The sequence below is a fragment of the Miniopterus schreibersii genome (assembly GCF_964146895.1).
Source record: "Miniopterus schreibersii genome assembly, chromosome: 1".
NCBI lineage: Eukaryota > Metazoa > Chordata > Mammalia > Chiroptera > Miniopteridae > Miniopterus > Miniopterus schreibersii.
The window spans coordinates 196,377,740-196,400,324 of NC_138101.1; the positions used below are offsets into that span (position 1 = coordinate 196,377,740).

Here is a 22,585-nt window from a genome sequence, read left to right on the forward strand (position 1 = left end):
CATAAGAGAATTACAGATAAAATACTAGAAAAGGTTAGGTGGACACTGTAAGAGGCTTTGAAAGGCAGGTATGATTTAGACACATGGCAATGGGTGGGCAGAATAATATAATACTATTTACTACCCGTCACCTATTATGTACAAAGCACTGTCTATAGATTATTTTATTTAATCCTGACACAAACAGGAAACTGAGAATCCTAGGGGTTAAGTAACTTAGGTCACAAAGCTACAAAGAGCTAGGACTTGAACTAGTGGCTGGGCTGCCTTGCCTGCTCCCAGAGGCAGGCCCTTGTACAGGCAAGCAAGCTGCTGTGGCACACGCACGCCAGGATGGTGCACCAGCGTGGGAAAGCGCAAGGGCAAGTAGGCAGAGGAGATGCTCAGCCCACGGGAACATAGGACAATTTTTACGTCCAACCCGTTGGCCTTGAGGGGTACAGCGTGGGAGCAACACTGACTCAGAGCCTATAAACTACACTTCCCAGAAGCCCACGGGGGCAGAGGGACTGTGAAAGACTCCATTTCCCAGCATGCAGCGGGAGCGCGGGCCCACGGCTCCCGGCGTCCCGAGAGAGGCAGCGGGGCCCGCGCAGGCTCCGTCCCTCCCGCTCGCCGCCGAGCCAATGGGAAGGCTCCATACTGCGGGGTGTGCCGGGGCCGGTGCCTCGGAGGAGTTGCGAGTCGGCGTCAGCGGCGGGAAGTTCGTACTGGCTGGAAGGCGACGGCTCTGCGGCTCCGGGTACGGGGGCTGCGGGCGGCGCGGTTCCAGAGCGCGGGCGCCGAGCGGTGGCCACGCAGGGGGCTGCTGGGAGCTGGGCAAGGCGCGGGGTGGCCGTGACCTCCGGCGGCTGCGACGGGGGCCGCGGGCGGCTCGGCGCCGGCGTCCGGTCCAGCCCGGGCTCCCTCAGGCCGGGCGGCGGCCCCGGCTGCCCGCACGGGCCAGGCCGCACCCCCGGCTGGCCCCCAGACTCGGCTGCGCGTCCCGGGCGCTCGGGGCCCGGCCCGAGAGACGGGGTCTGTGCCCGCCCTGGCCGGACGAGGCCCCTCTGCTGTCCCGGCGCCAGCGTCCCGGAGGGTAAACACCACAGACGCCAACACGGTCCCCCGCAGATGCTGAGAAGCTTCTTGACGGGGTGGCCGGGCGATCGCGGGCGCGGGTGTTGGGGCGCCTCGGAGGGGGTGACGTTTGACTTGAGACCTGAGAGGGGAGAAGGAGCCCGAGTCCCTGAGGACGCCTCCAGGCCCGCCCTTTGCGTCCCCGCCCCGCCCCGGGGACGCGGCGCCGGGGGCAGCGCCCGCGGGAGTGTGACGAGGGCCCCCGGCGTCCCTCCGACTGCCCCTCCCGGTCGCCTCCCGCCCCGGCCGGCAGGGCGGCGCCCGTGGCTCAGGCCGCCGAGTTCGGGGGCCACGCACAGCTTCTCCCCTCCGTCCAAACAGTGTTTGGCCCTGGCCTCAAAACCCCCAGGGCATTCAGTTAATTAGCTTCGACCAGCGGCACCGGGGTCGCTGGGTAGCGACGGAGACAGACCAGGTTCCCGTTTTTTCTTATCAAGTCAACCGTTTTTTGTGTTTTCTCTGTATCCACCGCTCCGTTCCCTCCCCACCGCCCCTTTTTTGGGAACAACTTGGAAATAGCCAGTTTTGCTCTTGGGAGGGTGGTTGCTTTTAGGGGAACTGTTGAAGAGCATCTCTAATTGTTTTCTCTTTTTTTTTTTTAAAACGAATTGCCCATCTGTTGAGTCTGAAATTTACAAGACTAAAAAAAATAAAAACAAAAATCGTAGAGCAGCATTTATTTTTAAGAGTCGTGGATAAAGACACCTTAGGTTTTTGGACATGCCGAGCATGATACTTTTGGGGGCGAGTTCAGTCTACAATGGGAATCCGGCAACTTCAGAGGGAAGTAAGGGCTCTTGGTATAATCATTTTATTCAGACTGTGCTTGTGCTGTTCAAAATGGCAGGGAGCAATTGGAGTTAAACTTCTGGGGAGATAAGGCACCTAGAGAAGGGGTGTAACCCCGGCGGCCAGGGAGGGCTTTCCCCGCAGACGCTGCCGGGGTGGTGGTCTCTGCATCTCAGCGTTGCCCATGGTGCTGCTTTCATACAGTAGAACTACCTCGAATTTAATAACAATAAACTTGTGTTAAGCGTTACTGTCAATTCAGCACTAGTGTCTCATAGGAATCGAATCACGTTTCTCGTGTATGTTGGCTTCTTGTGCTCAGTGCTGCAGAAATTAGGAGAGGATATTTGTTAAACACATGCGAGGGTGCAGTAACGTGTCAAGCGCGGAACCTGGCGGACAGGGAGGTAGTAAGTGCCCAGGAAATGGTTATGGTTGTATGAAAAGCTTACGCTAAGTTTTATTCCAGGATGCAAGTGTGTCTTTTTAAAAATAACAGCAAGGCATCCAAAATGATGACAGCTCCTAAAATTAAATTTCTTGAAGAGGCCAGCTTTTTTTCTTTTTTTAAGAACTAATGTGAAATAATAATATATAAGTGAAGATCCCAGATGTCTACAAAAGGAAAAAACCCAAGATTTTTCTTTTGACAACTATATTTTTTTCCTTAAAGCCATCCCTGTTAAGATATATAATTTACTATGAATAGAATTTTGATTTGAAGACTAAAACTTACTGAAAATGAAGCAAAGCTTTACAATTTACCTTACATCAAATGAAGGATGACTCCTGAATTTATACAAATGTGCAAATGTTGGTATCTCCATATATCAAGCAGTGAACTTAATGGGAATTAAATTCTGTGTGTGTGTGTGTGTGTGTGTGTGTGTGTGAGGCTTTCAGGAAAATTGGTCTTAATGGGTTTTGCGAATGGATTGGTAACTGAATAGGACTGGAGAATATTTTTCAAACTGGTTGGATATTTTACGTGCTTGCTGAGGTCATTTTTCAGAGTGAGCAAAAATGGACTCATTTATTCAGCAGGTATCACATGCCTACTGTGTGTCTATTCTTGCAGTCAGTGCAGTCTATTGCTATCGCAGTGCTTTGTTGAAGCAAGTTTTCTTTGTTTTAAATTAATACAGGTTATTCTTTTTTGCTTTAGTTATTTAGCATTCAGCACACAAGAAGTCAATGAATGTGTAAGACACATTCGAAAAACTAGACTATTACTGATAAAATATAGCAAATATGGAATTTTTAATAAGAGGTGATAGAATCCTGACAAAGCACTTAGCTAGGCGGTATAACCAAGACATGTTTGTACTCTGTGATCAAAACTTTTAACCAAAACTCCTACTGATATGTACTAACTGACCATTATAAAGATGCAAAGAGGGCTATGCCCTTTGTTTCCCCCTCTGGGCTCCTGAATAATATTCAGGTATCTAGCATTCTGAGGTTGCTGTTTTGAAGTAATTTCATGCACTTTCCCAATTATTCCTGCTTCATCTCTCCCAATGTTGTTGTAAGTTTTTGCACTCAAACACAAACACTTTCTGTTATTCTTGGTCTGGGTGACATGTGGACAACACTAAAAACAAAAAAGCTCTCTAGAGAGCCTAGAGCTAATAGGAGTTAGATTTTTAATATTCACTAATAAATACTAATGACAAGAAACTACTTTTAGAAATATTCTTCGGTAAACTTATTAAGAATTTTGTTTGCCACAGTATCAACTTTGTCAGCTGGGAAAAATACATTGTGAATCATTTATTTAAGTCTTCATGTAGGTACATGGATGTTGATGATTCTTTGCAGAAACTCCTATCAGTCCATGGGTCTCTGGCCCATAGGAAGGGAACCAGTACTCTAGGATTTGAAAATCAAGATAGACACTGCTCACACTGGCAAATACAGGGTGTCCCCGCAAAAATGTATACACACTTTGGCTACCATTATAATTCCAATGGGTTAAATCTGAAAAGAAAAAACCAGTTGAGCTATCAGTTGTTAAAGTGTGTATACATTTTTGGGAGGGGACACCGTATATTTATGATGAACGTTAAACACACACTAAAATGTTTGTCAGTAAGCCATATACACTAAGTGCGAAAATATACTAGATGGAAGTCATATAATTAAATTGCCAGGTTATTGCCTTGCAATTTGGGAGTGTTCTGTCATATACTTTTTAAGCAAATGCATACTTATTGGAAGGGCACATTTGTCTTGTGGAGCTCAATATCTGGAACAATATAGTTGGTCCAGAACTCACTGAGAACTGGAAAGTCACTAGGATCAAGGGCGGCACCATCCCACTCTGTTGGGGGCCTTATAATTTCTTCCTGTGTACTTATTTTATTCTCTCTTTGCAGACTGGTGGTCTTGCTGCTGTTTGCATGTGGGGCAGATAGATTTGCTCTAGACCTAGCTCCTAGCTTCAAGAACCCAAGAGAGACTCTGTTACCTAATTGCCAGTTATATCTAAAATTTTAAAAGATCATGAAGTTAGAAATCTAAGGTAACTACAGCTTTATTTCAGGTTAATTACTTTTCTCAAATTGTTTTTGCAAGTAACAGCCGAACAAATGTCATTGTTTGATGGTATTATGTATAAATGCATTGTGGTCACATTTCACAATGCTAGGTGTTAGAAACTGCTGTTAAACTTTTAATTTTCATAGACTGCAAGACATAGAAACTTTTTCTACTGGCAGTGCTGCTTTTTTTCACTTCTTATTACAGTTGACTATATTACATGGCAACAGTCATCAACATAGAGATTATATCTCATAAATTCTTTGTTAGAGGTAATAAAAAAGAAATCTATTATTTGCAAGTCAGAAAAAAAATTTAAAAATACATTTTTTAAAAACTAAGGTTAGGTTATAACATTTAAGGCTTAACCTTAAAGTTTTTTCAGGCTTTTAGAAAATATTTTAGAAACTGACTTTCAAGTTTATATTACTTCTCATGTTGCTGTTAGGAATGTAAAATGGTACAGCCACTCTGGAAATTAGATTGGCAGTTTCTTAAAAAGGTAAACATACACTTCACATACAACCCAGCATTCTACCCCTGGACACTTATTCTGGAGGAGTAAAAAGTTTTATTAACACTAAGACCTATATGTGATGTTCATAGGGGTTTTGTTTATAATAGCGAGAAACCAGAAACACCCACACCACCACACATCCTCCAGTGGGTGAGTGGGTTAAATAAAATGTGGAATAACCATGTAATGAAACACCACTCATAACAGAAAGGAACAAACCAGTGACCCATGCACCAGTTTGGATGGAGCTCAGGGACATTGTACTGAGTGAAAAAAGCTAATTTCAAAAGTTGTATGAATGTATGATTCCATATGTATGCCATTCTCGAAATGACACAATTATGGAGATGAAGGATGGGTTAGTTTTTGCTGGGCTGGGGGTGAGGTGTAACTATAAAAGGGTAGCATGAGGGTTTTTCTTAGGGGTCGTAGAACAGTTCTGTATCCTGATTGTTGGGATGGTTACATGAATTTTTACACATGATAAAATGCCTTAGCACTATACACAATACAAACAAAAAGAATGTAAAAACTGAAATTAAAATAAGTAGTATAATTACTAATGTATCAATGCAATTAAGTTTTGATAATTGTGCTATGCTTGTCCATTGATGTCTTTACCACATTTTATTTAACCATTCACCCATTGAAGGACATGCGGGTTGTTTCTAGTTTTTGGCTATAACAAATAAAGCTGCTATGAACACTCACGTACAGGTTTCCATGTGAATATGTCTTCATTTTTCTAGGATAAATGCCCAGGAATACAGCTGTAGGGTTGTAGGGTAGGTGTATGCTTAACTTACTAAGAAACTGCCAGACTTTCCCAGAGTAGCTGTATCATTTTACAGTCCTATCATCACTATTTGAGGCATCCAATTTCCCTGAATCTTTGTCAGCATTTGGTGTTGGCGATATTTTTTGTTAACTATTATAATAGGTGTGTAGCGGTATCTCATCATGGCTTTAATTTTTACTTCTCTAATGGCTAATGATGTTGAACATTTTTTCATGTGTTTATTTGCCATCAATATCTTATTTGGTGACTTGTCTGTTCACATCTTTTGCCCATTTTGTAACTGGATTGTTTACTTCCTTATTTTTGGTTTTAGAGTGTCCTTTATGTCTGCCAAATACAAGTCCTTTGCCAGATGTATGATCTGTAAATACATTGTCTCAGTCTGTGGCTTGTCTTTTCATTCTCTTACAATGTCTTTTGCAGCACAAAAATAAATGTGGAATGTGTTTTTGGTGTCATGCATGTCTCAGAACTCTGCCTAACTCTAGATCAGGAAGATGTTCTATGTTCTCGTCTAAGTGCTTTGCAATTTTATGACTTACATTTAGATCTAGGATCATTTTGGGTTAATTTTTACATAGGATATGAGGCTTAGATCTTGGTTCTTCCTTTCCCTTTTGCCTGTGGATGTCCAGCTATTGTGAAATCATTTGTTGAAAAGATTACCCTTTCTCTGCTAAATTATTTTACTTTTATAAAAAAATCAGTTGGCCATACACTGTAAACTGCATGCCAGGATAAAGACAGGAAATGAGTAAGCAATTATGAAAATTAATGTAGATTTATGAAGGTATGACGTGGCTTGAGTCTTGGTAAAACTAAATGTATTTTTGAGATGAAGTGGGAAAACATTTAGAGAATTGCATGAGCAAAGATAGGTCCTAGAGAAAACAGGTAAGAACTGGCTGTTTTGGGGAGTCATCGAGTGAAGGGGGAGGGAAGTAAAGGAAGGGTAGTTGGTTCATGAGTATGGAGAACTGCTGGTTAGACAGTAGAGGTTATAATCAGTTTCCTTGGCTACCAGGAAGGATATTCAAGAGAAGTTGTTTTAGGGCCATGTCTGGCAATAATAGTTTGGTTGGCAAAACAGGATGTAACCAGGACCCTTAAGTTGACGTACCACTTTGTGTAACATATGCTTTTTAGAAAGTTAAAAAACTGGTGCCACTTCAGAATATTAAGTCCCTAGTATCTCATGGAAGAGTAATGGTAGCTTTTAGACTTTCAGATGGATACTGAGAACACTACTGGACTTTCTGACTCCTTCATACGAATGTTGCTTTTAGTAAGTTGTGCCTGTGGGAAGAAGAGCAGGTTTTGTTGTTTTTGTTTTGTTTGTTGGTGTGGATGACATTTCTTATCAGGCCTAATAAGGGTCTAAGGTGAGCAACATGAAATGATAAATTGCTCCAAAGGGGAAAAGTTAAAGGAATCACTCTTTTTTATTATGGCAGAGGGGCGACTCGGGGGTTATTTAATCAGCGTGTCCTGATACTTGTGTGTGAAGAACTACGCAGAAAATGATGACGACCAGCTGTTCCTCAGAACCACTGAGGGCCGAATAAGGACAAATGGCTCGGACAGCAGTACCAGGGAGCATCTGCAGGCAGTAAGGACATCAGATACTTCACTCCAGTGATCTAAAAGGGCGCAGCTTAGGAACATTGTAGTCAGGGGGACATGACAGGTGACAGTTCTCTAGTCGTAATTTATTGTGACCAAAAATACTCAGTTTCTTTTTCTTAGTACCCCAGAACTAATTATACTTTTCTTCTGTTTATCTGTGGGAATCTCATTTGGTTCCTGCTTTCTTTTGTTCATTTAAATGACTATCTTATATAGATTAGACTTCTGTCACTTAAAAAATAGAACTTATTTAATGTCAGACAGACTACTAAATATCAGTACATTTCTACTTTTTAATTTGGAGCATGGAAAAGTGTATTATCCCATTAAAAAAAATCAGTGACGACTTGATGAACAAAGGATTTTACTGCATAAGAGATTGCCATGACATATATTAATGGAAGATTGGCAGTGTGAAAAGTTTTAGGGCAACCACTTATTTGTCTTCAAAGTACCTTTTCTGTTTAATTTCCGTAGTGATTCTTTTCTACCAGTCTAGATCTTTTTTCCACCGAAATGTTGAGATTGACCAAGAATATTTCATTTGTGATTGCAACGCTTCAGTATTATCACAGAGAATTTATTTTTCTGTGGAAGAGCAAGCTCTTACAGTGCTATGTAAGCTGCCCATTTAAAACTATCATTGCTTGGCACCTATGCCCTGGTGACAGTTTGACCAACATGTGAGCAGGCTCAGTGCCATCCTGACAGATGGCCGTGAGCGTAGGCAGCCAAGAAACCATGTATCTGCATCTAGTGTATTTGTTAAGGGCAGGATTCCCAGTCGGGGATGTTCAAACGTCTGTCCACCCTGAGCTTTCACGCCTATGGATAAAGGGATGTCATCATTAATCTCAGCTTCTGACTGAGAGTCCATGGGTATATAAGAGCTACTTGGCTCTTACAGAAGTAGGCAGTTGGGGACAATCAGGATGATTGTTCTCTTCTTCATCACAGGACTACTTCAAATAACCCTTTCCCCTTTCTCCTAGCCAGCTAGGTTTGCAGTGAGTGCAGACCTGTTCAGACATTGTTCCACTATGTCTAGGATATGTGTGGCTTCACTTGCTGTCTAGAGTACAAAAGCTTTGACAGTTAATATGTATGGTTTGGACAGTGATGTATATAATTGGAGTTAGGTAGATCTGAGTTCAGATACTGATTGCTGTATGACATTAGGGCAACCTAATTTTACGATTAAATCAAGGTAAAATAATACCTATTTCATAGGGTAGTTGTGAGAGTTAACAGAAATATGTACATTAGTCACTTTATATAATATCTGACCCACAGTCAGTGTTCAATAACTGTTTATCATCACCACCACCATCATCATCACTTTAACATTCCTGTTTTTCTCTGGAGAGTTATCTGAAACAAGTAATCTTTTTAAAAAAACTCTTTTCCCATTATTCTTGAAAGTCATGTACTAGATATTATGACGTTACCTGGTCTACAATGGAATACCTCCAGTGACAGGGAACTCTGTTTCTAGAGTTTTTCAGCCCTGAGACTAGTGACATTTTAGACAGATTGTTCTTTGTTCTGGGGGGTTCTCTGAATTTTAGGATGTTCGGCATCATCCCTGGCTGGGGGACAAAATCATCTCCTGTTGAGAACCACTTTCTCTAGAGATAGCCTATCCTACTTTTAATAAAATTTTGACTGTTAGTAAGTTCTTACATTAGTGGACGTCAGCTTTCTTATTATCCCTCCCAATTCTGTCTTTTGGAGACATGTAGAACAAGGTGAGTCCCTGTTCCACACGTCCTTGCAAATATGTGAAGACAGTTACCAGGTCTTCTCAGTGTTCTTGAGCTGAAGCATCTCCATCAGTTATGCAGCTTTCCTTAGAAAGCATGATTTCTTGTCTGTTTACCACATTAGCAGCTTTCCTTCGATTAAATTCCATTTTTAAACTGTAGTGCTTAGAATTGAGTGCAGTACTTAGGCATGGCTCTTGTTCTAGTTATAGCCCTTTTCTTCTATGAATATAGGAAAGAATATTACCTTTCTTCTGCATACTGTGTTCTTAATATCAGCTGTATCCTTCTGATGACCACGTCATACAGTCAACCTAGAGTTGAAGAAAGCCCCTTGGTTTATTTAAACCGTATCTTCTGTTTCTGTGCATTTGTTTTGGTCCAACCATGAGCGCTCACATTTAGCCTGTTAAATTTCTTGTTCCTGGCTTTAGCTAACTGCATTCCTAAATCTCTGTCAACTCTGCAGTTCCCAGCTTAAAAGAACAAATAGATGATGATTCCCTCAACTGAGATTGAAAATACAGGAGGAGGGGTGTGTGTAAAGAGGATTGAGGATGGAAACCTGGGGAACCCCAATATTGGAATTCCTTTATTAGGAGCAGCTGGGTAAAAAGGAGACCAAGGGGACCAAATGCTAGTGGGCAGAAAGGCAGGATGAAAGTGAGAGGAGGGTCTTGGAAGCTGGAGTGACTGTATTAAGCACTGTGGTAGATACTTGAATGCAAGCTTTCTGCTCCTGTTTTTGTTTGCCCGAGATTTAAACCTTCAGATGATGGCACTTGTTGATTAAAAAGATTCAAAGACACATCAGCCAGATGCAGTGACTAAAAAATCAACTATAAGAAGACATTTTTTGAGACAGTTAAGATTTTAACATTTTATTTAGGTATTAAGGAATTATTAATTTTGTTAGGTGTGACAATGATATATGGAGGTTACATTTTTAAAAAGTATCAGAAGTATTTAAATATGAAATGATTTGATGTCTGGGGCTTGGTTTAAAATCTTGGGAGGGGCTGGTGGACTGGGGTATACAGAAGAAACAGATGGCCATGTGTTGGTAATTGTTGAAACTAGGTGATGTGTACATGGGAGTTTCTTATATCATTGGTCTATATGTATATAAGAACTCCTATAATAAGCATTTTTTAAAAGCCAATTGTTTTTCTGTGAATTTGCCTCTCCATGTCACTTTTCATTTTTCTTTTGTCTTTTTCCTTATAATAAAGGATTTTTAAGTACTAAGAAAATTAGCCTTTTGTTATATGTTTTGTACATTTTTAAAAAATTTTTGAGTTTGTTTATAGGAATTTTTATCTGGAGAATTTTTATTTTGTCAAATTTAGCAATTTTCCTTATGTCTTGAATGTTTTATTTTGTGTGTTGCTTAGAAAAACCTTGTCTCAAATCCTGGATAGTTCTTTTATGTTTTCATCAAGAATTTTTTAATGACTGTAGTACACTTCTGATAATACTTTGGTTATTTGGTAATCCTAATTTCCTTTTAGAATAGTTAGAAATATTCTCCCTTTGCGCCCTGCTGCAAGAGTATATAAGGAGAAATGTTTCTCGGGAGTTATCCCATATAGACTTAATAGTGAACACCCAGAGAAGTAATTGTAAACAAAGTTTGGTAGGTAATGTTACCCCCAAATGGGAGAACTAATGGGAAATCTATCATTTAGAAAGCTGTCAAAATATGCTGTGTTATATAAGAATATTAACAACATAGTGCAGAATTTCTAGTTTTAGAAAGTGTTTGCCTTACATAAAGAAGCATTCCTTTCAGCTCTTTCTTTTTAGGGCTTCTGAGGAGGCCTGTGTCACTTCCCTTTGAAGTCCCCTCCCTTCCTCCCTCCCTTCCTGCCTCCCTCTCTTCCTTTCATGCATTTTATGTCTCCATTCTCAGTGTATAACTTCCTGTAAACCATCAACAACCAGGGTATCTGATGAGAAAAAGGTGAGTATTGCAGTAATTTTTTTTAGGATGCAGGTAGGCTGGTTCCCCAGAATCTGTAAGAAAAAGATGTTTGAGTGTTTTCACAGACTCTGGTCAAAGGATATTGTAATGATGATCTCACATAGGTAAGATAATGCTTTTAGATGCAGGTAGGCTGTTCTCCTGAACCTGTGGGGGAAAAACATGTTTAACTTTTCACAGAGAACGGGGAAAGGGTATTATAATGAAGATTTATCATGTCAGGGAGATAGTGCACGATGGCTTAGGAACTGCCTTCCGAATTCCACATCTTCAGACTTGCTCCCCTCATGTATGATGCCTTTGCATAGGTGGAGCAGGAAGTTTCTAGTTTCTAATATCGGGGAGGGGGGAATCAATGAACAAATGTACTGCAGTGTCTGCTTCATGGGACTCCAGGAATGGATCACCCACCCACTACATCAAAACTCAGAGAAGTGAACAGCAGAGTCTTCATGGAATCCTTCCATTTGGAGGAAGTGGTGGCAGTGAGGTATCTTGGGCTTGTGTTTGAAATCATACCACACTGTGTGTTTTCAGTTAAAAATTAATTCTGCATGTAGTGTTCCTCTTTCAGATATCACTTAAAGGAATGAAAATTGGGGAAGTGTATTTGATACTGTATTTTAAAAATTTTATTCGCTACCAAAAATTTTTATAATGCAGCAATCATTTTCCTAATACAAGTAAAGATAATTATGGCTAGGAAGAAATTTTTCTTCTCCAAAGATACTCACTTCCCTTTTCAGAGTTAGATGCGAGAATCTTTACCTAGTTCTTCCCAGTGAAGGTGTGAAAACGTGACTAGTGTGACGATTGCTTCAAGGATTGCATTATAGTTTGAGTTTAGCTTCATGTTTTTCAGGAATAAACCTATGAATTTATAGGATTGTTATTTTGGGAGGTTCACTTCTGTATTCTTATGGTCTGTTGTGCTATATTTGACTCATTTTGTTAATGCTACTAAGGGTACCATATAGCGTGAATGTTTTTCATACTTTTATTCGTATTTGTGGTTCTCTGAGTGAAACCAGGGGTCTGATTGGGCGTCCCTAACAGGAACTCACAGTTCACCTTCCTGTGTCTCAGGTTTTTATGTTAAATGGTATTGGTAATGAGTATATTTTTATTCTTCTTGATATTCTTACTGTTGTGTCTCAACTGTAGGATTTGTGTGGACAAAATGAAGTAAATATATGAAGACCCTTTGTATTATTGGGAAGCGGCTATATAAACTCAAGATTCAGTATTTTATTTCTTAAATGATCTCTTAGCACTGATCAGATACATTAATCAACTTTGATTAGCTGGCTCATTTGTAAGAGAATTGTGTTTAGATGTATTGCTTTCAAATTGTTCCTGATGTAATTTAGCTAAAGAGGCGATGAAGTTCTTTGTTGACCGATTATCTCTGGTTTGATTTTATTCTTTAACTTACAGTAGTTTGGCAGGAAGCCGTTTACACCAAAATATGCAATTACTTCTTAATCCCAAATAAGTTTGAAATACAACTGAGTGGTTTTGGTTGGGAAGCAATAGGGTGGAAAAAGTGATTTTTTGGCTCTTCCTGTGACATTCATCCCCTAATTTATATATTTTACCGACTTCTAAAATGAACTAAAGGGGGCTTTTATTAACATGATCTAGTCCAGTAGAGTGGTATGTAATCTGCTGTTACATGGAAGTGAATGACTTAATGAGGAAAGGCAGATGTACTGGAATACGTAGATCAGTTGTCCAGTCTGTGTGCCACACCCCTGTGCAGCACTACAGCATAGGGACGTCTGGTGTCCTGTGGAGTCGGCCCTTTACTGTTTAAAGTTCCACTGGTAATTACGATGGATAGCCAAGATTGAGAAGCACCATCTCATACCATGGATAGTTATCAGTAGAGTTTGTACGTCTGCTCTGCACTTTCTGGCACTGATTGAAAAAGAGGAAACAGGAGTTTCACAGCTCTTAATATCTCAAAAACTTACGTCCCTGGAAGAGGCACTTTTCCCCACCATGAAACTAGTTTGATTTTGTAGATGTCTACAGCTGCTCACTGTCTTTAATAAATAGTTTTATCAAGGATTCAGAAACATAGTTTACCTGGAGGGCTTTTTATTGATCCTTGTTTGAGGCTGATGGAATAATACTAAATTATAACTGTGTGACGGTGTTTCTGCATGAAGCTAGTGCAGCTTCCTGAGTCCAAAGGTTGCATTTCATTCATGTTTGTATTTCCAGCCCCTCACAGAGTTTCCGGCACATATTTTGGAGGTGTTTTATAAGTGCCTTTGGAATAAATGAGTTCAAATGTTTAATTTCCTGGTGAACTAAAGTGCCATGAAGACAGAGCTGAGGAAATCTAGAGTAACAAACGATTAGCATGTTTCCTGGACTGTCAGTCAAATATCAATTGTTTCTTCTTGGCACTGAAGACTTTTTTTGGGGGAGGCTAGCTTGTGTCAAGTTAAAAGAATGAAAGAAAACCTCTTTATTCTGTAGCCCTCTGTTTAGTGTTCCAAAGTAAGTGCAGCTTTTTAAACTTGATATTCTTACTGTTCAGTAAGGATTGATGCATTGGTTATCCCAGTAGTGACTCCATTGTAGTAACTGGTAGCTGTTCTGCCTTTTTTCCTTCCAGTCTGTTTGATGCATTAACCAGAGTGATGCTTTAAAAACACAAGTCAGAACATGCCACTTCTCTGCTCAGAACTTCCCCGTGGCCCTAGCCGGTGTGGCTCTCAGTTGGGTGAGTGTCATTCCATTCACCAGAAAGTCATTGGTTTGATTCCCAGTCAGTTACATGTCAAGGTTGCAGGCTCAATTGCCATTAGAGGGGTGTGCAGGAGGCAGCCAATGGATGTTCCCTCATTGATGTTTCTCTCTTCTTCTCCCTCCTCCCTTTCTAAAAACGAATAAAAACATATTTAAAAACAAATTAAACAAAACAAAAACCTCCCCATGATTTTCCATCTTACCCAGAATTAAAGTCAGTGTCCTTACAGTGGACTGTGCATTGGACTTGATCGCCGTGCTGTGCCCTTTTACATCTCTGATGTCAGCCAGTGTGCTCCCCTGGCTAATTCCCGCAAGCTCTGCCAGCCTTTTTGCTGTTTCTAGAACAAGCTAGTCATGTTCTTCCCTCAGGGCCTTTGCACTTGCTGCTCCCTCAGTGTGGGATGCTCTTCCTCCAGATAACTGCATGACTAGCTTCCCTCACTTTATTCTCAGGTCTTTGTTTATGTCACTTTCTTGTGAGGCTTTACTAGATTGTCTTTTAAATTTCACCCCCTCTACCACAACTCCTTGTCCTTACTCTATTATTATTATTATTATTATTATTATATATTTATATAATAATATATAATTATGTATAATATATTATATATATTTTTTCTTGGACATAGCAGGTTTTAATTTTTTAAAAATTGTCTCTCTCTCCTAAATAAAAGCATAAGCTCAGCAAAGCAGGGATTTTTGTCTGATTTTCTTACTGCTTTATTCTCATCTTCTAGAACAGTCTGGCACAGAGTATGTACTCCATAAATATTTGATGAGCAAATGAATTAATGAAGCAGGCATTACACACTGTAGTAATGTAGAATTCCATGGGACTCAGTATTTATTTTTATTTGAAATTAAAATGCGGTATAGCATTGTGAAAGTTTCTGTTTCTTGTTAAACAGTTGCAGACCATTCACTCTAGTGAAGTGCTACCAAGTTACACTTGTTTAATAAGTTAGAGGAGAATAGGGCTTATCATATCCTCTACTTATAGGAGTGGAATTTGCCCATTACAAACCCGTTTCTACCTTAAGGTGATGTTACTGACAAGGGCATTTAAAATTTTGGATTTATATAAAGTTTATGTAGTTTAGTCTATAAATTGAGTGGATTTTGAGAATCGAATAATACATATTAGCAAGAACTATAAAAAACGTAAAAACTGGTGAGAAATTGGCCAGTGGGAGAATTCTTGACTCAAGTGTTCAGAGTATGATTTTTATTTTGATTGAAGTATTGTGAATTAAAATGCAAATATAGTACCTGTTCCAAAAGAAGTATGTTTACCCTTTTGTAAAAGTCAGAGTCCATACAGTGGCCTTCAGGGCTCACTTGATTTGTTGCTCCTGTGTTAGCTCTCCGACGTCTCCTTTCCCCTTGCTCATTCCGCACCAGCCACGCTGGCATGCGCCTGCCTTAAGATCTTCGCCCAGCATATCTGCCCTAGATGCTCACATGGCCAGCTTCCTCACCTCCTTCCAGTCTTTGCTCAGATCTTACCTCTCAGTGAGGCTGACCATGACCAGTTAATACTGCAAGCTACCCCCTTCCACCTTGCACTCTATCATCTATCCCCCTTGATGTGCTTTTCTTAGTTTTTAAACATAGCACCTTCATTTTCAAAATGTTAGCTCACTTATCCTTTTTTAAAATTTATTATCTGTCTCTTTCTGCTAGACTATAAGTGTCAAGGGAGGACCTTTGTTTTGTTCCTTGAGGTATAGCAAGTGTCTAGAACAGTGCTTAGTATATGGCAGATTATCGATAAATACTTGTTGAGTGAGTGAATGAACAAACCATTACTTGTCTGTAAATTCACAGTTAATCATTATTCATTTCTGTGAAAATTAGTACATCAGAAAGTGGAACAAACGCCTTGAAAGAACGAGCTGTTACTCATTGCTATGTCTCCCCAGGTGTCTGGAGTGTGCGTGGCCTAAACAGTAGAATGAAAATTGGATAGTATTGTGACAGCAAAGGAAGGAAGAATGAACTCAGTGATGAGTGCTGCTGAGCAGGCAAATGAGATGATTCAAATTGTCATTTGGATTTTGTGCCCTTAGCAAGAGTAGTTAGAGCGGACTCAGGAAGGTGGAGTCCATGAAGAGGGCCGTGGGGTGAGTGTCGGCAAGTACAGACAGTTATTAAGACATCGGGCATGAAAAAGGGAGAAGCAAGTTAGGGTGGGAGTGGAGGGGATTCAAAAACATTTTTTAAAGAAATGGGTGGGCCATGAGCATACTTAAAATCTGATAGGAAGGATCTTGTTGAGGGAGATGTTGAATATATGAGAGAAGGTAATTAGTAGTTAAAGTTCTAGGAGTCGGAGGAGGTTCGATACGAGGCAGAGAAGGACCTGGTGTTTGATAGAGGAGGACGGCTTTCCTAAAATGTGACGGTGGGAGGGAAGGAAGGCAGGCCAGGTGCACAGTGGGGCTTCATGTGGGGACAGGTGGTTTGGAGGTTTGGGTCTTGGTAAGGTAAGAAATTCCCACTTAAAGCTTCTGCTTTTTTTTTTTTTGTAAACTAGGAGGTGAGTCATCTATTAAGAATTATGAGTAGGAAGGTGAATTATAGTTTTGAGGAGAATAAACAGGGTTTGACGTAGTCATTGTGGAAAGTAGCATGAGAGTTTAGTTGCTGGGCTTTTAAAAGGAGTGGCTACATCCACTGCAGTTGGGTGATCATTAAGCGTAAAGTTAGACTTCAGGTACTCAAAGGAAAAAAAATCTTAACTTTTTGCTGTTTAATTTTACACATTTTTTGAATTCCTACCAAGCGTAGTATATTGTAAGATAGTTCTCTTTTCAGGGAGGTTATAAACTTACAGGGAACGTTAATCAAATGCAAGAAGAGGTAAGAACAGTGCTAAAACCAGAGGCCATATCTGACTGAGGAAGAGAGAGATTTGGTGTAGAAAAGATTTCGGTAAATGTAGATGGGGGAGGGCTTTACACTGTGAAGAGTGGAGATAAGACTATGTCGGTACCATGTTAACGGAATGGTGAATGGCCCAGTTTGTGCAAGAATATCCTTGAATCAGTGTATCTGGGCAGTTTGAAAACAGAAGCTTATGGCTTTAAAGAAAACTTCATGAAAATATATGACCCTTTCACAGGAACTTACATGCATCCTATTTTAGGGAAAATGTATGGCTAGGTATCCAGTGGGTGACAAGCTTTATACAGCATTGTCCTTTTCCAGGTTGGGTGTGATGAATTCATAGAGCTCATTAAGTGTCAGTGGGATTGTTTGAATCATCCAAGCTTCTCTCCCTTCAGCAGAAGGTTAAAAAAAGAAATGGTTCCAAATTTGAATCCAGAACTTAGAAGATGCCAGTTGTCTAAATACAGCACTGTATTGTGATAAATACAGCTATTGACATTTTAAAAATCTCTTCACAAAACTATTTTAATATTCATAGCAGAACTTTTTTGGAATGTTATCTGAAAAACAGGACCATTTTATTATCAGAGCTGACTATTAATTAGGGTATTGTTTCAGATATAAAAGTTGATCTGCCACTGAAATTCTATTTGAATATGTATAGTTTCAAGCTTGCTTTGTGTATTTAATAACTTTAGTACCGTAATTACTCTGTTTACAATTAAATTTTGGTGAATATGCTAATATGGAATATACCAGTGAGGGGTTTCAGCAAAGGGCGGTGTTGATTTGCATTTGGATGTGCTTTCCACTTGCATCTGCATTTCATTTCATATCAGTGGGAAAAGAAGTGGTCCAATTATGTAGTGGATTATATGTGATGGTAAACTTTTTCTTTGAACATCTCTGTTGGATTGGCTGTCTTAAATAGTGGGTTTTCTTTGCTCCAAGTGGGTAGAAATTATGCGGAGAGATTTAAATTGGTTGAGGTTTGTGCCCTCTGGTGTATTCTTTAATAGAAATCTTAATGTAGGTATTGATTCATTATTAGAAGTCACCTATAATATACTAATGCAGTTGTTTAATTCAAATTAGTATTTTTAGTTCTTTAGAGAATTCACTGACTTACTGAAGCAAGTGCTATGGCTATGTTATTTATCATAGTTTTTGAGCAGGGATTTCTGGTTTCAAATAATTCTACTTTCTTTTCAGAAACCACCTGAAAAGGAACAAGGAGATTGAGAAACACAGATTTCATGTTCTCTAAAACTAGGAGACTTCTGTAACCCTGAACCAGAAAATAAGAGAGGCTGCCAAATGCAGTGAAGGTCAGATATAGGGGCATGGGAGCATGCTGAAAAGGGACACTGGGGTCTGAGACACAGATCTCAGACAAAGCTGGCAGATTAGTGTCTCTCCAAAGTGGCACACCCCGAGGGGCCCAGCCAGTAAGGTGGAAGAAGAATGAATAGGTGTTGACCGGAAAAGGGCTTTAGGCAACTTGATGGTATGATGAAAATGTTCCATGTGTCTCGATCCAGGTGGTTGTTGCTCAGGTGTATATGCACGTGTAAACTTTATCAGTCTTGTGCACATTATCATTTTATTGCCTCTCAAGTCCAAATTCACCTTTCTTTGCCCTGCTTGTGATACTTGAGTTAGACCCTGTAAACATTTTTTCCTTTCCAGCTCAATGTTAGGTTTTGTCACTAGAGGGTAAGGGAGGGACACTGCAAGGCATAATGGGAAAGGGGCTTCTCTTGTGATGCAGTGTTCTTTTCCTTCTCACTTTTAAGGTGTGACTGCTAGCCAAGCTTACTCTCTGTGACATTCTTTAGCACCCCAGGAGGCAGCATGTTCCCACAGTACCCCAGTGGGCAGATTCCTGTGGATCTGCTTTAGCCCACAGGCACCCTAGAGAAGCCTGCCACTCAGTGGGCTGTAGCCACAGGTTGTCCCACAAAGAGTTCCTTTTTGTGTACTTTCCATTAGCCTTGTAGGTATTAACTGCTTCCTGCATTTGCTATGCTTTTACCCCTTTTAGTAGTTCACCATCTTTTACAAATTAATAATTTTGTATATTAAATTTTTTTGTTTAAGTTACTTGTGTATTTTTTATCTCCTGACTGGCTCCTGACTGCCATAACATATGATTTGTATAACTTATGGTGTTAATATTACATAAATAAAAAACAGAATGAAATATATCATAAGCATACAACTTGATTAATTTTTTTGAAGTGAACACACAGTTTAAGTATCATCCAGATTGGGATATAGAGCATTCCTGTATCCTCAGAAACTTTCCCCTGCCAACTCTGAGTCGTGTCCTCCCCCAAATGGTATCTCTATTTAACTTCTATCATCATGGATTAATTAGTTCTGTCTGTTATTACACTTCACATAAGTGGAATCATACAGCATGTAGTCTTGTGTGTGACTTTTTCTAAACAATGTTTGGGAAGTTCATCCATTTTATTATATGTATTTTATTATATGTATATGTGAGTTTCTAGTGCTTGACTATTTTGAATAAAGCTGCTATTATCATTCTTGTAGATGTCTTGGTAGACACGTTTTCACTTCTCTTGGGTGATACACAGAAGAGGAGTTGCTGGCTCAGTTAGCCACTGCCAGTCAGATTTTCACAATGGTTGAAGCAGTGTTCAGTGTATGAGAACTCCACTTGCTGCATCCTTGCCCGTACCTCGCATTGTCAGGCTTTCACAGTTGAGGTTTTCAAAACCTTTAAGGACTAGATCATTTAAATGCTGTTTAAACTCTATATTGTGGTAAAAGAAGAAAAACTCCTAAATTCTTTTTATGAAGTGAGCATAATATTGATATCAAAACAGATAAATATAGTAGAAAAATTTACTTATGTGTATCAATTTTATTTCTAAATAAAATAATAGCAAGTAGAATCTAGCAGCACACTGTAACGATCATAACCTTTATTAGATAATGACTTTTTTTTTTAAGGAATGGTTATCATGTTAAATTTGCCCTGTGCAAGTTAGTGGCATACCAAATGCAAATTGCTTAGGTCTTTTGTTTCTCTCAACATTTTAAAGATGTGTTATTTGACCAAATGTTTACTAATCTACTACCATTGCTCCCCTGCACCCAGCAGAAGCCAGCCCTTGATCACTGGCACTTTGCTGAGGTTTTTATCATAAATGGGTGTTGGATTTTATCAAATACTTTTTCTCCATCTATTGATATGATCATGTGATTTTTATCTTTCATTTTGTTTATGTGATGTATTACATTTATTGATTTGCCAATATTGTACCAACCTTGCGTCCCTGGAATAAATCCCACTTGATCATGGTGTTTGATCTTTTTAATGTGTTACTGGATCCAATCTGACCATCTATGTTTATTAGGGATATTGGCCTATAATTTTCTTTCTTTGTAGTGTTTTATCTAATTTTGGAATTAGGATGATGCTTGCCTTGTAAAAAGAGCTTGCAAGTCTTTCCTCCTCTCAAATTTTTTGGAATAGTTTCAGGAGGATAGGTGTTAGTTTGTTGAATGTTCGGTAAAGTTTGCCTGTGAAGCCATCTGGTCCAGGGCTTTTGTTTGCTGGGAGTTTTTTTGATTACAGCTTCAGTTTCATTAGTTGTTATCGGTCTACTCAGGTTTTCTGATTCCTCTTGATTCAGTCATGAAAGATTATCTGTTTCTAGGAATTTGTCCATTTCTCCCAGGTTATCCAATTGGTGGTATTATCCTTTGTATTTCTGTGATGTCAGTTGTTACTTCTCTTTCATTTTTGATTTTGTTTATTTGAGTGCTCTCTCTCTGTTTCTTGATGAATCTGGTTAAAGGTTCATCAATCTTGTTTATCTTTTCAGAAAACCAGCTCTTGGTTTGATTGATCTTTAGTATTGTTTTTTTAGTCTCTGTCATATATTTCCACTCTGATCTTTATTATTTTCTTCCTTCTACTTTGGGCTTTGTTTGTTCTTTTTCTAGTTCTTTTCAGGTGTAAGGTTACATTGTTTATTTGAGATTTTTCTTGTTTCTTAAGGTAGGCCAGTAATACTATGAACTTCTTTCTCAGAACTGCTTTTGTTGTGTCTCATAGATTTTGTGTTGTTGTATGTTCATTTTCATTTGTTTCCAGGTAACTTTTGATATTTTCCTTGCTCTCATTGGTAAGCCAGTCATTGTTTAATAACATGCTATTTAGCTTCCATGTGTTTGAATGTTTTGAGTTGTTTTATTGTTGTTTTCCAGTTTCATGCGATTGTGATCCAAGAAGATGCTTGACATAATTTCAGTCTTCTTGAATTTGTTAAGACTTATTTTGTGTCCTATCATGTGGCCTATCTTTGAGAATGTTCCATGTGCACTTGAGAAGAATGTATATTCTGTCACTTTGGGATGAGATGTTCTATATAGTATGTTGTTTGAGGTTGTTGTTTCCTTGTTGATTTTTTTGTCTGGAAGATCTATCCAGTGATGTCAATGCAGTGTTAAAGTTCCCTACTATGACTATTGCTGTCAGTCTCTCCCTTAAAGTCTGCTAAGGTTCTTTTATTAATGTATTTAGGTGCTCCTATATTGGGTGCATATATGTTTACAAGGGTTGTATTTTCTTGTTGGGTTGATCCCTTTAGTATTATGTAGTGACCTTCTTTGTCTCTTTTATGGCCTTTGTTTCGAAGTCTATTTTGTCAGATATGAGTATTGCTACCCCGGCTTTTTTTTGGTTTCCATTTGCATGGAATATGTTTTTCCATGCCTTCACTTTCAGTCTGTGTGAATCTTTTGTTCTGAGGTGGGCCTCTGTAGACAGCATATATATGGGTTATATTTTCTTTATCTATTCTACTACCCTATGTCTTCTGATAGGAGCATTTAATCCATTTACACTTAAGGTTATTGTTGATATGTACTTATTTATTGCCATTTTTTTCTTTATATGTATGTTTCTCTCATTTCTTCTTCTTACAGCCGTCTGTTTAACATTTATTGCAGTGTTGGTTTTGATGGTAATGTACTCCTAGTCTTTTTTTGTCTGGGAAGCTCTTTATTTCACCTTCAATTTTAAATGATAGCCTTGCTGGATAGAGTCATCTTAGATTCAGATCCTTGCTTTTCATTACTTTGAATATTTCATGCCAATCCCTTCTGGCCTGAAGTATTTCTGTTGAGAAATCAGCTGACATGACAGTCTAATGGGAACTCCCTTGTAGGTAACTTTCTTGTTTCTTGCTGCCTTTAAGATTCTTTCTTTGAGTTTAATATTTGCTGTTTTCATTATGATGTGTCTAGGTGTGGGTCTCTTTGGGTTCATCTTGATTGGGACTCTGTGCTTCTTAAACTTGTGTGACTTTTTCAACTTCATCAGGTTAGGGAAGTTTTCTGTTACTATTTTTTTTAACAGGTTCTTTATTTCTGCTCATTTTCTTCTCCTTCTGTTACCCCTGTGATGCAGATATTGTTACATTCATGTTGTCCCGAAGTTCCTTCAAGTATCCTCATTCTTTTTAAGTGTTTTTCTTTTTGCAGCTTGAAATGGGTGTGTTTTTTCTACCTTGTCTTCCAAATTATTGATTCGATCCTCTGCTTCGTCCAGTCTACTTTGAATTCCTTCTAGTATATTCTTGATACAGTATTCTTCAATATTCTTATTCATGGTTTCTATTTCTTTTTTCATGCTGTTGTAGTTCCCACTAAGTTTCTTATAATTCTCACTAAGTTCCTTGAGCATCCTTATAACCATTACTTTGAACTAAATATCTGATAAATTGCTCGCCTCCATTTCATTTAGTTCT

The 22,585-nt window shown here is 39.3% G+C and overlaps 1 protein-coding gene across 3 annotated transcripts in view; it reads left to right on the forward strand.

The window, feature by feature from the left end:
- The first annotated feature begins 623 nt into the window (after positions 1–623).
- Positions 624–22,585, forward strand: part of VRK1 (VRK serine/threonine kinase 1) — a 69,618-nt gene continuing 47,656 nt past the window's right edge. The window contains exon 1 of one of the 3 annotated variants that reach the window (XM_081143263.1): positions 624–742. The gene's annotated coding sequence lies outside the window, so the exon portion shown is untranslated. Of the gene's footprint in view, positions 743–1,058; positions 1,079–4,286; positions 4,433–22,585 lie in introns of those variants that run through there. The other 2 variants (XM_081143265.1, XM_081143264.1) reach the window with 2 other exon arrangements.